Source organism: Macrobrachium rosenbergii, chromosome 7 (assembly GCF_040412425.1).
Source record: "Macrobrachium rosenbergii isolate ZJJX-2024 chromosome 7, ASM4041242v1, whole genome shotgun sequence".
In the NCBI taxonomy this organism is placed as follows: domain Eukaryota; kingdom Metazoa; phylum Arthropoda; class Malacostraca; order Decapoda; family Palaemonidae; genus Macrobrachium; species Macrobrachium rosenbergii.
In genome coordinates, this window is record NC_089747.1 from 51,813,195 (window position 1) to 51,830,694 (window position 17,500).

Genomic DNA, 17,500 nt, shown 5'->3' on the forward strand with positions numbered 1-17,500 from the left:
ATCTAAACATTCATTTGAAAGAGAAACTCATTTTGATGTTCCCTTGGTTTTTCGCGTCATCTGAAGAAGTTTCAATATCGTTACCTTTGACATGACGCAAACAGAGTCCAGTTTTTAATAAAAATTTGGCTCCTTTGTTATTCATTAGTGACCTCCAAGAGTCACATGCCTCGTATGTCAGTTCATCACAACTGATTGGTTTCAAGATCTAAAGCCCCTTGAAACGACTGTAAACGTGTGCTAATGTTTAATTACATTCAAACTCATTTTGAGAGATTTGCAGTCTTCCACTTTTAATACAACTGTTATTACCACACACACAAACAACACACACACACATATACACATATATATATATATATATATATATATATATATATATATATATATATATATATATATATATATATATATATATATATATATATATATATATATATATATAGGCAACAGTCAAGCGGCAAATGCATAATCAGGAGTTCCATAAGACAAGAAGTCTTCAAAGTTCTTTATTCAAAACGTTTCTGTGCAATCGGCACATCATCAGTCTGCAATAAATTATAAAGAGCAGTTAAAACTAAAGTTAAAATAACAATTATTATACCAACAGTAAAAAAATTTTATAAAGTTAACATAAAAGCAGAAAAGTTTTATAAAAAAAAAATAAATATATTAAAATTCATCAAGTTTGTTAAGGAAATTTAACTACCTTACAGTACAACGCAAGAGGGAAGAATGGCCTCAAGAAACGTCAATGCCCAGACAACACCTTAAGCGAGAAAGAGAGAAACCGCAGAAGTGTTACTATTCAAATTAGGGGACAGGTGCTTTATATATAATGACCTCAAGGGTAGTTAAAAAGGCAGTTTGAGATGTAGCACTGAGAATCGAAAAATGTGTTTTTTTCAACATGAATTTTACATTTAGTAGCATGTGTTCTAATGCTAGAAAGTTCTGGGTTGGATATGCAGGAACCTGTACGATAACTGAGTCCTAAGTGGCTGTAATAGCGGACTTGCAACAGTCTTTTACTGAACCAACATAAGTACCAAGACATCTTGGGCATTCAAATTTATAGATAATGCTGGACCGCAACTTGTCCTTATAGGAGAAAAAAATTTCAGCCTTTTTTTGGATTCATAGGAATCAAATTTAATTTTAAAAACCTATTTCTCTTTCAATGATACTTTTATTTTTGAACGTAATTTGTCCGAGTGGGTAAAGGAATAACAGCATACATGTTCAATTTAAGAACATTAAAGTTTTCAGAGGAGGGAGACATATATTTAGAAAGCATATTATTAATTATTTTCTGGACTAGGAATTGAGGATATGAATTAGCCGAAAAACTTTGATAAATAATCAATTTCTAAGTGAAAATTGGACCAACCAGAAGTATATTTGAGAGCTCGATGTACCAATGTTGTAATAGAATTAATCTTAAAAGAATACAAACAAGAGCTAAAATAGTTACTGCCCAAGCCTGTAAACGTATTCTTACGATAAACAGAAGTCGTAAAGGCTTGTTGATCTGTAGTAATTTTTACATCCACAAAAGATAACGAATTTTGTTGTTCAGTCTCAATAGTAAATTTATAATTTATTGCAGACTGATGATGTGCAAAGGATTGCACGAAACGTTTCTGAATAAAGAACTTTGAAGACTTTGTCTTATGGATCTCTCCTGGTTATATATATATATATATATATATAGATATATATATATATATATATATATATATATATATATATATATATATATATATATATATATATATATAATATATATATATATATATATATATATATATATATATATATATATATGTATATGTATATATATGATAGATAGATAGATAGATAAATAGACGGACAGATAGATAGATAGATAGATAGATAGATAGATAGATAGATAGGTACACAAACAGACAGACAGATAACGCGTGTGAATTTATATTGCCTTCTTAATTACGTTCATATACTTCCATGCAAATTACAGCTATGCACCACAAAGATGACTTGCAAAAAATTTGTCCCTGACAAACCCATATATATATATATATATATATATATATATATATATATATATATATATATATATATATATATATATATATATATATATATATATATATATATACACATACATATACAGTACATATATATATATATATATATATATATATATATATATATATATATACATATATATATATATATATATATATATATATATATATATATATATATATATATATATATATATATATATATATATATATATATATATATATATATTATTTGAAATTAATGCTTCACGAGAGAGAGAGAGAGAGAGAGAGAGAGAGAGAGAGAGAGAGAGAGAGAGAGACGCCAATATAGTTTCCTTGCTTTCCAGTCATCTTTCCAAACATGTTTCACAATTGACTAATGAAAATGCTTGCCTGCCATTTCAACCGAATAGGGTAAACAACCAGTGTTTATCTCAGCATAGTGGTTTCCTTTGTCAATATTTATTTTTGAAATTTGCCCAACGAAGTACTGAAGGTACACCGGAAGGAAAGTGAATTTAGATGAATTTATCTACCAGCGGTAGTCAAAATTTTTTTTTACATAAATAAAGTGTTTGTTTGTTCCACCTTACAACGTTGCACAGTATAAGGATATTATATAAAACAATAACTAGATAATACCCATATGAAATGGGTGAGTTATGAAAAGACAAAAAGAGATGTGAGCGGAAGATTATCTAGGTACTGAAGAATGCCAGAAGGAAGATTTTTTTTACTCTGACTGATGACTTATGAAATTTAGGCGGCCGAGCCAAGCACTGGAACACTTACGGTCATTCCGTGCTTAAGACAGTGAGAAGATGGAGTTTGGGTGGTTGGACGGCAAGATAAAGATATCAAGAAAATAAAGACGATAAAATACAAGGATCTAAAGGTGGAGCTGAGAGAAAACCCCACAATTGCACTGAGAAGTAAGGGAGGAGTTGGACTGCAAGACTGAAGAAAGGAAGCGGGAATAAAGGTAACGCAAAAGGCTAAAAAATGGTTGCAACTGAGGGCCAATAGGATGCTGCACGCACCCTTTGGTACTGTCTGCAGTACACCACGTGAGGTGTACTGACGGCATTCGACGCAAGTGGAGCATTTTCTTTTAAGTCGGTTTCATTTCGGTATTTTTTGTTTTTGAGCTGAAAATGCGTACGAGGAAAAAGTCAATACCCAACCTGAACAGCCTTTCTAAAGGAATTCCAAAATATTACTTGTTTAATCTAGATGTTATTCCCGTGAAATTAAGCTTGTACTTAAGTACGTGTATCTAATATATAGTAAAGTACTTATTCCAATGGACTTTAGCGATTTATCACCTGTATAACCTAATTGAATGGCGTAAGCCGCAAGGCCTTTAAAGCTAAGTTTTGCCAGATTCTCTCTAGCTTTCTTTGATGATGTCAGCTTATTTATTTAGAATTTCTGCCTGTTGCGTCATTTTCAAAGGTTCAGAACTGTCTCATCTGAGTTATTGAGCTAATTGCTGATTTCACAAATTGCAACACAAACAACAAAGGGAAGAGGGGGATGCAATCATTACGAGAATCACTGGTCACGCCATTTTTATATGTTTCTGCAGGACCAGCGGACTCCAACACATTTCTATCTGAAATTATCTTGTAAGATACCCAGACATATAAAACACAAACAAAAAAGGAAGCACACGAGCGGAGGGCTTCAATTAGGGGAAGTGCGAAATACGTGAATATAAAAGAGTTATGGCCTGATATAATGGTCAAAGAAATGAATGAACATAAAATCACTGCTGTAGGTCTCCTGAAGGGGGGGATTAATTTGGAACATGGATCAAGGATAATTTCATACAGCGTCTTCTGAACGTATATTTAACCACGTTACACATCTAATGTTGGAATTTGGGATTGAATTATCAAAAAATTTGAAGGTTATGACTTTATATAAAGCGTTAATGTGACCTGGGAGGAAAGAAGCTGTGAATACTGGCCTGGCTTGAACCAAGGAAATCAGGGAACATGGAAAGAGAAATTCAGAGATTAAATGTAACAGGGCTAAGTAATCGACTAGCAACCTGGCTGGTATTAACATATTTGTAGGGGCGTAGGGCTGACGACGCCTCTGCCGAGAAACACGGGAAGTGGACAAATGGTAGCCTCCAAGGTATTTCTTCAAGTCGTAGATTGGGGCCAAAAGGGCGCCTCTGGGATGATTTAAAGGTTGCTGCTTAATGCCGTCGCGTTTGAAGACGGTAATCCCTCAGTCTTCTACGCCACGGAATGGAACACGGGGCACACAGGGCGGCTGATGTAACGCACGCATGGCGAGCCGAAGAGGAGGGCAGGGGCAACGCCCGAGACTGGACTTGTTCTCGGGCTTAAACAGTGCGTGGCCAGCCATCCCGGCTCGACCTTTGGTTGTCGGACAGGTAGGGGTTATGTCTGGACCCGTGTCGCACCCGGATATCAGAAAACGATTTTCTTTCCCAAAAACAAGAAAACAGTGCAGCCAGTTTACCGTCCCTAAACTATATTTTCTCTGAGCCTCATTACCCTGACCTTCGTGTCTAAACCAACTAGCAGGAAGGAAAGATTTCAGCGGATTTGCGCTACCATATGACAGGCACCAGCCTGTCACACAAATATTCCATGACTATAGTTTAATTAGAACACATATTACTCCATTTTTAGTTACCTCCATAAATTTTCGTAAATACCATAGCAATGGCTATCATCAGCTATTTAAAAGGACCACCTGCAACGTCACTTGTTATACTTCATCTGATCGTCTGAATAAATTTTAACGGAATAATTTTATAATCTACACAACCTGAGTTATGCAACTGTAAGGTGCTTAATATATAACAGCAAAGGCAGATCTAAGAAGACACTACAGCAAGATAATTTAGAACGTAACAGCAGCTGAAGCCTGTTTACCTGGAAGAAGAGGCTTCATGGAAGAGTTTTATTCTTCCTTAGTAAATTCAACCCAGGCAGAGCATCACTCATGCTAAAAGTCTTTAATGGCTTTAGATGTTCAACTATCTGAATGCTTTCATATTTACCTGTCATGACTTTAAATACCATAACGATAATGTATGACATTGTATGAAGAAATTTGCCTTAGCAATCGAATAAAAATTATCTAGATGTTTTATTTATATAAATGTTCTGTGTTATATTAATGATGCACAGTGATTTCATAATCGCAAAGTTCTTAGAAAATTTTGCAGTATAAAATGAAAACTTTATTTTGATTTGTTGATATGCATACATACAATCACTTGTATTGATATTCCTAAATAATTTCTGCAAATAACGTAATAATCAACATGACATTAGATTAATTTACAGTCTACTACTATATGTTCTGACTGACTTAAAAGTCATTGATGCAATTCCTCCTGCATTTAATTCTTACTGTAAAAATAAAAAAACTGAAAAAACTGAACCTGCTATTGGTGCAAGCTATTAATACTAGAGTTATATTCACATAGATTTGAAATGGAATAAAATTAAAAGACTGTTCCAAAATTTTTGATATCTCAATGGACTTTTTGTGTGAGAATTTTTTACTGTACAGTACCATGCAGACGCTTTGAACATGTTTAATATAACAATTATTTTCTACATTTGTTTTTCATAAATATTATAAGTCACTGAAAATACAAGAAAAGATATTTGTATCCCAAACAAAGTCAGTCACATGTAAAGGAGAACTTAGTGATGTTTATTTTCAATAAACAATAATCTGGGCTTTGTCAAAATATGGCCTTAAAAGAATCATTATAAAACTTTCCCTCTGTGGGCTATACAAAATGAAAAGACCTAATCTATGCTATCGTCTAGAAAAGCTCTCTCCCTCTCTCTCTCTCTCTCTCTCTCTCTCTCTCTCTCTCTCTCTCTCTCTCTCTGTCATTTCAATGGGTGCTGTTCAAACTGGACCCCTAATTACTCAATTCTATTAATGATGCGATATAGGTGAATATTATGGATTGAGAGATAGATTCAGAGGAAATTATCATCGGTAATAAGGTGTAATTTATCGGGAGGTTTTCCCCTGATATTATGCTTCACTCATTTTTTTGCTTATCTAATTGTTTACTCTATTATTTTTAATTATTGTTTTGTCAAAGTTTATATTAAGATGAACAATATTATGCAAATCATAAAGTCATTCTAAACTTTTTCTTCCGTCCGAAATATTTTGAGGAGAGATCTCAATACTATAAAATACTGTAAAAATATACTGAAGTTCAGATCTCAATGAATGAAGCTAAAAGTAGATAAAGATCAATCTTGAAAATGACTGACACAGATGAGTTTCACTAATATATTGTATATATATATATATATATATATATATATATATATATATATATATATATATATATATATATATATATATATATATATATATATATATACATATTTGTATATATATCTATATATATATATATATACATATACACGCACATATATATATGTGTGTGTGTGCTCTGAGAAATTTCTGAAATTCATTCAAAACCTAAAACAGAGAGAGAGAGAGAGAGAGAGAGAGAGAGAGAGAGAGAGAGAGAGAGAGGCAGATTTTTGATGACAATCTGAATAATTATATTTTGAGGGTTTGTATTGTTTTGTTTTGAGGTTTCATTACCCCCCTCTCTCCTCTCCTCTCCTCTCTTCTCTTCCACAGCAGCCAGTAGTGTTTCAATCATTATAAAAACATGTTGTTATCTGTTTTCAAGCATAATATTACCTGTAACTTCTCCAGCAATAATTTTCCAGTTGCCGAAGCCTCCGTCTTCTCTCCTTCCCCGGTGGTGCGGCGCTGGTATATCATCTTCGTCTACTGAGAGCCGTTTCGGTGCTCAAGATCTTCTCAATAATGAGTACGAGTATTTGATGCGAGTGCAGACGGCCCCTCTTATTCATTTCTGAGAAAGTTCCTTCTCCACACTTCTAGTTCTTAACGAGACGATCTTTTTTAAAAGCCTGTTGATTACTCATCAAACAGAGAGAGAGAGAGAGAGAGAGAGAGAGGTAGAGAGAGAGAGAGAGTGGCCCTGAGCAATGCAGTTATTAAAAATAAATATAGCTAAGTGCTTGCAAGATAGTAAGAATAAAGTGGAGTAGGTTCATGTAAAGATACACATTATATACATGTGATGAATTCTCATTTCTCATATTGTTACTTGATAGACATCATATTTGTTTTGTTATTATAATTAAAATTACAAATAGAGATGTTTGGCGGGCGACTATATATATATATATATATATATATATATATATATATATATATATATATATATATATATATATATACATATATATATATAGTATATATATATATATATATTATATATATATATATATATATATATATATAATAAAGGACATCAATTATGAGTGATTCTAAAACATATGAACAAAACAGTTACAAAACGCAAAATCGCCAACTGTCAATTGTCGAGTAATAGCAACGGAAGCTACGTTCATTGCAAGCCGACTTTTGTAAAAATGTTCGTGTTCATTTTCATCCACATAATAGAGCAGCATTCGTAAGATTTGCAGGCATTAGCTTTAGCTGCGGTGACACAGTTAGTAAACATTAAACATCTATTTGAGAGAAATTATTTTTGAGGCTTTCGGAAGTTTTGCGTCACGAAGAAGCTTTGTTTTTGACATGACGCAATATTCAGCTTAAAGCAAGCTTGCTCATTATTTATTTCATGCTTTCAAGGTCAAAAATTATTACACTGATTGTTTCAGACTGAAGCCTTGAAATGAATAATCGTAAAAGCACAATAATAGAGCTCAAACTGTTTTGAGATTGTCTTCCACTTTTAATACAACTGAAAGAAGTTGACATATATTAATAGTTAATATTAGTTATTATTGCATTGTTGTTATATATAGTAGCAGCATATATATATAGCAGCATATATATATATATATATATATATATACATAGCAGTATATATAAGTAATAGCCAAAGGCAAATGCATAATTGTGAGATCCATAAGACAAGAGTTCAAGTTCTTTATTCGAAATGCGCCTGCGTAATTCTCAACATTGCACAATTATAAAGAGCAGTTAAAATCGTTGTAATAACATCATTGTTATCGACAGTAAAACTTTTATAAAGTTAACATAAAGCAGAAAAGCCTTATAAAAAATAAATATAGCCAAATTCACCGTTGTCATGAATGGGCCTAACTGTTCATAGCATAACGCAAGAGTAGACGTGTCTGAAGAAATGTCAATGCCTGTACGGCCTAGCTTAAAGAAAGAGAGTCCGCAGACACTATTCAAATTAGGGACAGGCAACATATATAATGATTCGTAGTTGCGCAGCCTGAGATGTAAAGCATCGAGAATGAAAATGCCAACACATTTAGTGTTACGTGTTTCAACGTTGAAAGCCCTGGTTGATATTGAAGTCCGTACGATAACTGAGTTCAGCGTTGTATAATTGGTAATAAACCATTGAAATCAACATAAGTATACTAAAGATTCAGCACTAAATTATAGATATCAGCGACCGTATTAAAATCTCAGTAAATCTCGTTCCATTTCCAGCCTTTTGGACTATAGGGAATACTCTTAAAAATTTGCTTCTTCTTTTCAATGACATTTCTTTATTTTTTGAACGTAATTTGTCCGAGTGCAAGGAACAGCATATTCTAGAACATTGAAGCAGAGGGAGACATATATTTAGAAAGTATACGTTAATTATTTTCGATTGTGAAATGAGTGATATGAATTGCCGAAAACTTGATAACAATCATCAAGTGAAAATTGACAACCAGAGCAGATAGCTTGAGAGCTGATGCAATAACGCTGTATTAGTATTCATCTGTGAAGAATAAAACAAGAGCTAAAATAGTTACTGCTCAAGCTCGTAAACTATTCTTACGATAATGGGCAGCTACATCTTTAGTACTTACATTCACAGATGGTCTAATTTTGTTGTTCAGTTCAATATAAATTTATATTTAATGTAGCATCGATGATGTGCAGTGATTGCATTTAGTAACAAGTTTTCTGATCAGCATTGAAGACTTCTTGTTCATGGACCTCCTGCCATATATATATATATATATATATATATACATATATATATATATATATATATATACATATATATACATATATATACATATGATAGATAGATAGATAGATAGAAATAGACGACAGATAGATAAGATAGATAGTTGATGTATCATTTTCAACAGATAGTAACAGACGCATAGAGGGACGCGTGTGGTTTATATTGCCTTCAATTGCTGTTGTTATATCTATTGTAAATACATATGTATCGTAAAGAGGATTTAAAAAATTTGTCCCTATAACCCATATATATATATATATATATATATATATATATATATATATATATATATATATATATATATATATATATAATATATATATATATATATATATATATATATATATATACATATATATATATATATATATATATATATACATATATATATATATTATATATGCACACATATATATATATATATATATATATATATATATATATATATACATATATATATATATATATATATATAATATATATATATATATATATATATATATACATATATATATATATATATATATATACATTTGAAATTAATGCTTCATTTCAGACGAGAGAGAGAGAGAGAGAGAGAGAGATACAGTAGAGAGAAAAGTAGCAGAGAGATGACGCACAGGTTTCTCAGCTTTCTGTCATCTTTCCAAACATGTTTTCACACTGACTAACTAGGTCGGAAGGAAACAAAGTCATTCTTAGTTTAGAATAACCAGTGCTGTCCACATAGTGAGCCTTTGTCAATAGTTTGCCTTTGAAATTTGCTCCAACACACTGAAAGTGAAAGTTATTCTAGTGGCTGTCTGTGTAGTCAAAATTACATAACAAAGTGTTTGTTTGTTTTTACTCAGCAATGTTGCAATACAAGGATATTTATAAACACACCAGATAATAGCCTATATGAAATGTACAAATAATAGTTATTAAAGGCATGAATTATTATTTAGAAACATTCTCACATTTGTGTCTTATGATGCTTGGCGCTGCAGAATACATACACATATACACACACATACATACACATACACACGCACATATATATATATATATATATATATATATATATATATATATATATATACATATATATATATATATACATAAGGATGTCTACTACTGTCTTACACATACGTATATATATATATATATATATATACATATATACATATATATATACATATATATATATATATAGTTATTCTATTCAAACAGGATGGTATTCCAAAGTGGAGATACCATCCAGCTGAGGTCCTTGTTAGTAACTGTATTAACGCAACAGAACATCTCATGATGTGATAACGTTAATATATATATATATATATACATAGCAGAGTTATAGAGAGAGAGAGAGTATGAGCAGCAGTAGTAGAGTATAGAGAGAGAGAGAGAGACTGAGGAATTTTCACACATCTTCGACATGATCAGCTTCCTTTGAAATGAGAAAACATTTTTGCTAGGAGTTGTGACATAGATTGGGAATAAAGCTGAAAATTGACAAATACGGCTACTTATATCTCTGCTCAGACATTACCGAAAGGGGCCCGGAGCTACAGACAGAGGAGAAACATGCAGTGGGCCGTATAAAATAGCTCAGTCTCATAGATATAAAATTTTGTTTCAGCCTTATAAACGAATCATTTCTTATGTTGACAAAGTAGGCTGAATACCTGTAAAATATGGCTTTATGCGTGGAGCATGGTGAGTGCATTGAAAAGTCTTTGAAGCACTTCATGCGTTATTTTTCACTTCAGCTCATTATACTTTGAAGACTGCATAGCTGGCTGGTCTCATGACAGAAGAGTCAAAGTCACATAGCTTCAGAAAAAGAATCTCAATTGCTGACGCACAGATGTTGAGGTTGCACAAATGGTGGCTCGTCTGTCAAATTCGATCTCAAATAATACTTATTACTAGTTTGTTTGTTTTTGCCACTTTCTGTTAATCGGTTACTTGGGACATAGTGAATGATGATAATGCCAAATAAAGCGCTTTTGGGGTTCGGCGTAGTGTTTTGCAAAATGTAAAAATAAATTCAGAGAGAGAGAGTTCACACACGCAAAAGTAGTTCGCCAAAATGACTCGGCTAAGAGTGAGATAGTGAATATTAAATTGACGCTTAGTTGTAAAAGCAAATATCGTTCTTATTGACATTCAGTAGCCGACTGTCAACTTCAGGGAAGCAATCCTCTTCTTTCAGATGGATAAGTCTTCGTTTCAAGTTACAGTAGCTGCAAATAATGGACAGTCGAACCTGAACGATAACTCTTCGACAAAAGAAAGGTTTCAATCATTCTCCCACATCTGCTTAGCGAATAGGGCCGCCGAAGTCAACGTCGGTTAAAGGAGGCGACAGAGGCGATCAACCGATCCGAGGACTACGGCAGGCGCAAATTGCTGTGCGTGGAGACCGCGCAGAATGTTCTCTTTCACTTGCTCACGGGCAATCGTGTGCCAACAAAATACCAGCGTCATGGCGCAGCCTGCGCCGTTGAACCGAACTGAAGAACGACAGCAAATCAACAGCACACGCCGAGTTGGCGAAAGAACAAAGAGGAGCGGAAAGACCACCAGGTAGTGAAGAATGTCAGTGGAAGATTTTTACCGACCGACGACTCATGAAGCAGTGTCGAGCCAGCACCTGAGCATCATCCTGCGCACACAGCGAGAAGACGGTCTGGGCGGCCGACGGCAAGAGGAAGATGTCACAAAAATAAAGACGACAAATACAAGGATTCAAAGGTGGAACTGAGAGAAAACCACACCGTACTGAGAAGCTAAGGAGAGTTGGATTCAGCATTTAGTGAAAGGAAGCGGTAATGCAAAGGTTGTGTCGGTTGCACTGAAAATAGGCGACGCACCTTTGACCGTATACATGAGGTGTAATGAGTGGGTATTCGACGCAAGTGGAGTACCTTTCGCCGAGCTCATTCTCGGTATTTTTTGCTTGAGCGAAAATATGTATGAGAAAAAGTCAATACCCGTCCCGAATAGCCTTTCAGTGAATCTAAATATTTCATTTCGTTTAATTCAGATGTTATTCCGTGAATTAGCTTTGGCTTCATACGCGTAGCATAGCAAAGACGTTCCATCGGATAATAATGTCTATGAATATGATTTTCTCTGACAAACTGAACAATGAGCTTCTCCGTATATTCAAATTACGTGCCGCATAAACTTACCAACAAACCAAACACATGTATATGCATGGCTGCATGCATGATTTACACACATATTGTCACACACACACACACACATATATATACATATATATATATATATATATATATATATATATATATATGTATATATACATATATATATATATATATATATATATATATATATATATATACATATGTTATATTATATATATAACTATCTAGAAAATAGTAAGAGATTTCATGTCTTTCTGGTTAAGATTTCTCCTGGTCAAGACACTTTAGTAAAGTCGATTAACAGCACAGACTTAGAAACAATTTTATTTCTCTCTTGAAATTGCAAGTCAACTTTCACTCTCAAGTTTTCTAGACAAACAGTCCTCATTACAGCACCCAGGACTGCTCTCCTAGAAAAGCTTGTATCTTCTTTTCTGAATAAATATTCAGAATTAGACACCACATATATATACATATATACATATATATATATATATATATATATATATATATATATATATATATATATATATATACAGTATACATATATACATATATAGTTATATATTATCACACACACACACACACATGTTATATATATTAGCTACATATATAGTTATATACATATGTATAGTTATATAGTTACATATAAATATATATATATAAGTATGTAGCATACATATATATATATATATATACATATATATATATATATATATATATAGTATATTTATGTAAATAGAATTAGTAGTGAGTCGAATAAGAATAGTAGACCAGTAATTTGGAACATTCTTAAAGCGACTAGTTTCGGAGCCCTAACACACTTGATTATCGTGTTATCTAACAGTAACAAATAAATACACGAGTGAAAGAAGAGTCAAGAGAGGAATAGTATGGGTCACAAAGATAGTCATAGAAGATAGACACAGACTGAAATAAAAGAACACTGGCGTCATAGGAGGAGGGTTTTTCTGATGGACAGGTCAGCCATTGTTGCTCATCACAGAGACGACTGGCTGATAGCAGAAAGAATCCATAGCCAGAGGATGGTCATGCTGAGGGAAATAAACACTGGCTCAGTCAAGCTTCAGTTTATTATGGGCTCTGTTTCTTCTGACTAACGCCTAGTGTTCAAAGCACGGACCTGCGCTTGATTTACCAACATAAGTTGCATTATGTTGTAACCATTGAATTTTACCTCAAGCCAGTCCTTCAGAGCCATATTCAGTGCCCAAGAATGTAGTACAAAGTTTTTCAAACTCAAGACACGGTGCCCAAAGACCTGCAGTCATCTGTAGTCTATTAGTATACATGCAGTTGCTGTAATGCAACTTATGGCCAGAATCAAAGCGCCAGTTTCGGGTCCGTGCCTTTGAACACCTAGGCCGATCAATGAGAACACACAGGCCACTTAACAAACAAGCATTTAGTGCCATTGGTGAGCATTCCCATCAGCATGACCATCCTCTGAGTATAGATTCTTCTTCTATATCAGCCGCAACTGATGCATTACTGTATATTCCATCAGAGAAAAACCATCACTGTAATAATGAAGGCCAGTTGAGTTGCTTCGTTTTTAATTCTGTGTCTATCTTCTGTAACTATCTTGTATTTGCCTTTATTCCTCTCTTGATTTGATCAGAAGCTGATATAGTTAGTACTTACTTTGTAGTTATTTCTGATGTGTTTAATTTTATTTATTTTAGTGTTTTTTGTAATATTTTAGATTGATGATGATATGTTAGAATCCGAAACTAGTCGGTAAAGAGTTTCTCAAGTACCGGTCTACCTATTCATATGTATATATATAGTTGTTGTTATGTTATAGTTAGATAATATATATATATATATATATATACATATATAATTATAAATATAGATATATATATATATATATATATATATATATATAGTATATATATAATTACATGCTACATATACATACATGTTATAGCAGGCATATCAACATATACACTCACAGTGTGGAACAGAAGAATTTCTGACTTGTTATCAGATCGAACGTTTTCATTTCGAAATACAAGAATGTTGCCAACTGTTCAAAGGCAGTGAAGTTCCAGCTGTTTGATCCCCGATGAAGCTGAAATGTATTTCGTTCCACACGTGACAGTGTTCATTATTTATCATATTCACTGCAGCGACATTCGATGAAATGCTCACTGAAAACACCGTCGATCAGAAAACATTAGTAAGGTGTTAGTTCGCCCAGGCTCCTCAGGAGAGCCATCTGTGTCTCAGTTGAAAGATAGGTTCTATCTCTCATGTGGAGTCAGAACATTATATATATATATATATATATATATATATATATATATATATATATATAATATATATATATATATATAGGAGAGTATATATATATATATAGCATATATATATATATATATATTAATTCCCTGACTCAAGAGTGAGATTTGAACCCAGGGTCTCTTCAACCGAAAGACAAGACCGCCACAACCAAGCCACAATTTGTTAAAGTAGCTGGAACCTGAGTACCACTGCACTGAGAGGCTTTACCTGGGCAGGCTTAACTGTCTTGCATACCAGCGTGTTTTCCCCAACATCTCGACTCAGCAGTGACCCAATTGAGAGCATTTCATTCGAATTATCCCTTCTGAGTGAATATGATAGAAATAATGAACACACAATCACGTGTGGAGCAGAAATACATTTCTAACTCACATCAGGATCCAACCCAGCTAAGACCAGACTGCTGCCTTGTGTGGCTTGGTTGGCAGCGGTCTTGTCTTTCAAATGAAAAGCCTGGATTCGATCCTGATGTAAGTCAGAAATTTATTTCTGTTCCACACGTGATTGTGTGTTGATTATATATATATATATATATATATATATATATATATATATATATATATATATATATATATATATATATATATATATATATATATATCTATATTTATATAATTATATATATATATATATATATATATATATATATATATATATATGTATATATATGTATTGGCTATACATTAAATAGAATAGTAGACTAGATTTGAGGAAACATTTTCAGGCCAAGTGACTAGCTCTGAGATTCTAACATATCCCACTCATCAGGCATCTAAAAATAAATACAAAAAAACACTAAAATAAAATAAAATTAAATACACTGTAAAATAACTACCAAGAATTAGGGGAATTGAAATAAAAATTCGCTTAACCTATAAAAAAACAATGTGATTAAGAGTCAAGAGAGGAATAAAAGGCAAAATACAAAGATAGTTACAAGAGGATACAGAATTGAAAACGAAGCAACCTAACTGGCCTTCATATTACAGAGTAATGGTTTTTCTGATGGAATATACAGTAATGTTTCTGAAGGTATAGCTCACACTACTAGATCGACTGGCTGATATAGAAGAAGAATCTATACTCAGATGGTTTGTGCATGGGAATGCTCACCAATGGCACCTTAAATGCTTGTTTGTTAAGTGGCCTGTGTTCTCAGCTTGATCAGCTCTAGTGTTCAAAGGCACGGACCCGAAACTGCTTCTTTGATTCACTAACATGCTGCATTACAGCAACTACATGTATACCAATAGACTACAGATGACCGCAGGTCTTGGGCACCGTGTCTTTGAGTTCTGAAAACTTTGTACTACATTTTAGGCCTGGAATGGCGACTCTGAGACTGACTTGAGGTAAAATTCCAATAGTTGCTGTAATGCAACTTATATTGGTAAATCAAAGCGCCAGTTTTGGGTCCGTGCCTTTGAACACCTAGGCCGATCAATCAGAAGAAACAGGCCACTTAACAAACAAGCATTTAGCGCCATTGGTGAGCATTTCCATCAGCATGACCATCCTCTGAGTATGGATTCTTTTTCTATATCAGCCAGTCGGTCTAGTGATGTGGAGCTAACCACAATTGAAACATTATATTCCATCAGAGAAAACCACTAACAAAATTAATGAACGCTGTGTTGAGTTGCTTTGTTTTAATTCTGTGTTCATTCTGTAACTATCTTTGTATTTGCCCTCATTCTCCTCTGATTCCTGCCTTTCACAAATATTTGGTTATATTTATTTGATGATGGGGTAAGAATCTGAACTAGTCGCACTTTAAAGAATGTTTCTCAAGTACTGGTCTACCTATTCCTTATCTCACTCCACTTTCTAATGAAATTCTTCTGTTGCATAAATATATATATATATGTTATATATATATATATATATATATATATATATACATAGAGATATATATATATATATATTTATATATATATATATTATATAGAGTGAATATATATATGACATGTATATATATATATGTGTGTGTGTGTATATATAGTATATATATATATATATATATATATATATATATATATATATATATATATATATATATATATATATATATATATATATGTATATATATATGGTATCTAGTGCAGATATTTATTCAGAAAAGTTATAAGTTTTAGGAGAAAGAACTGTGTTTGATAATGAGAGATCTTGTTTATTCAGTGTTTGGAAATTAAAGTTAAACTTCTTAATTTCAGAAAATAAATTGTTTCTAATCAAAACATGGTCAAATTTCCTCTCTGTGCCAGTGTTAATCGACTTTACTAAAGTGCTCTTGGCCTGAGGATGTTTTAACCCAGAAAAGGCACAAATCTCACTTCATTTTCTGTAGAAGAGAGAGCAGGCGGTATGGTTATATATATATATATATATAGCATATATATATATACAGGTATATATATATATGTATATATATATATAAGTATATATATATGTGTGTAAATATTAATATGCACACACATAAGCAAAGCTGTGCGTTTATACAAATTTATATCTTGTAATTTTCTGTGATATTCATTTTTACCTAGCTTGTCGAGAAAATGTCTTCATATTACTCATCCATTGGAATAGCACTTTATTATTAGTAATGTACTTAAGTACAAGCTTAATTTCACGGGAATAACATCTATTTAAATAAGTAACATTTTAAATTCCTTTGTTACTTATCCAGTTGGCATTGATTTTTCCCTGTACGCATTTTCAGCTCAAACAAAAAATACTGAAATGAACGACTAAAAGAAATGCTCCACTTATAAACAATGCCGCCAGTACAAATTCACGTGTGTACTGCAGACAGTACTAAAGGGCGCAGCATCCTATTGGCCCTCAGTTGCAACCATTTTTAGCTTCTT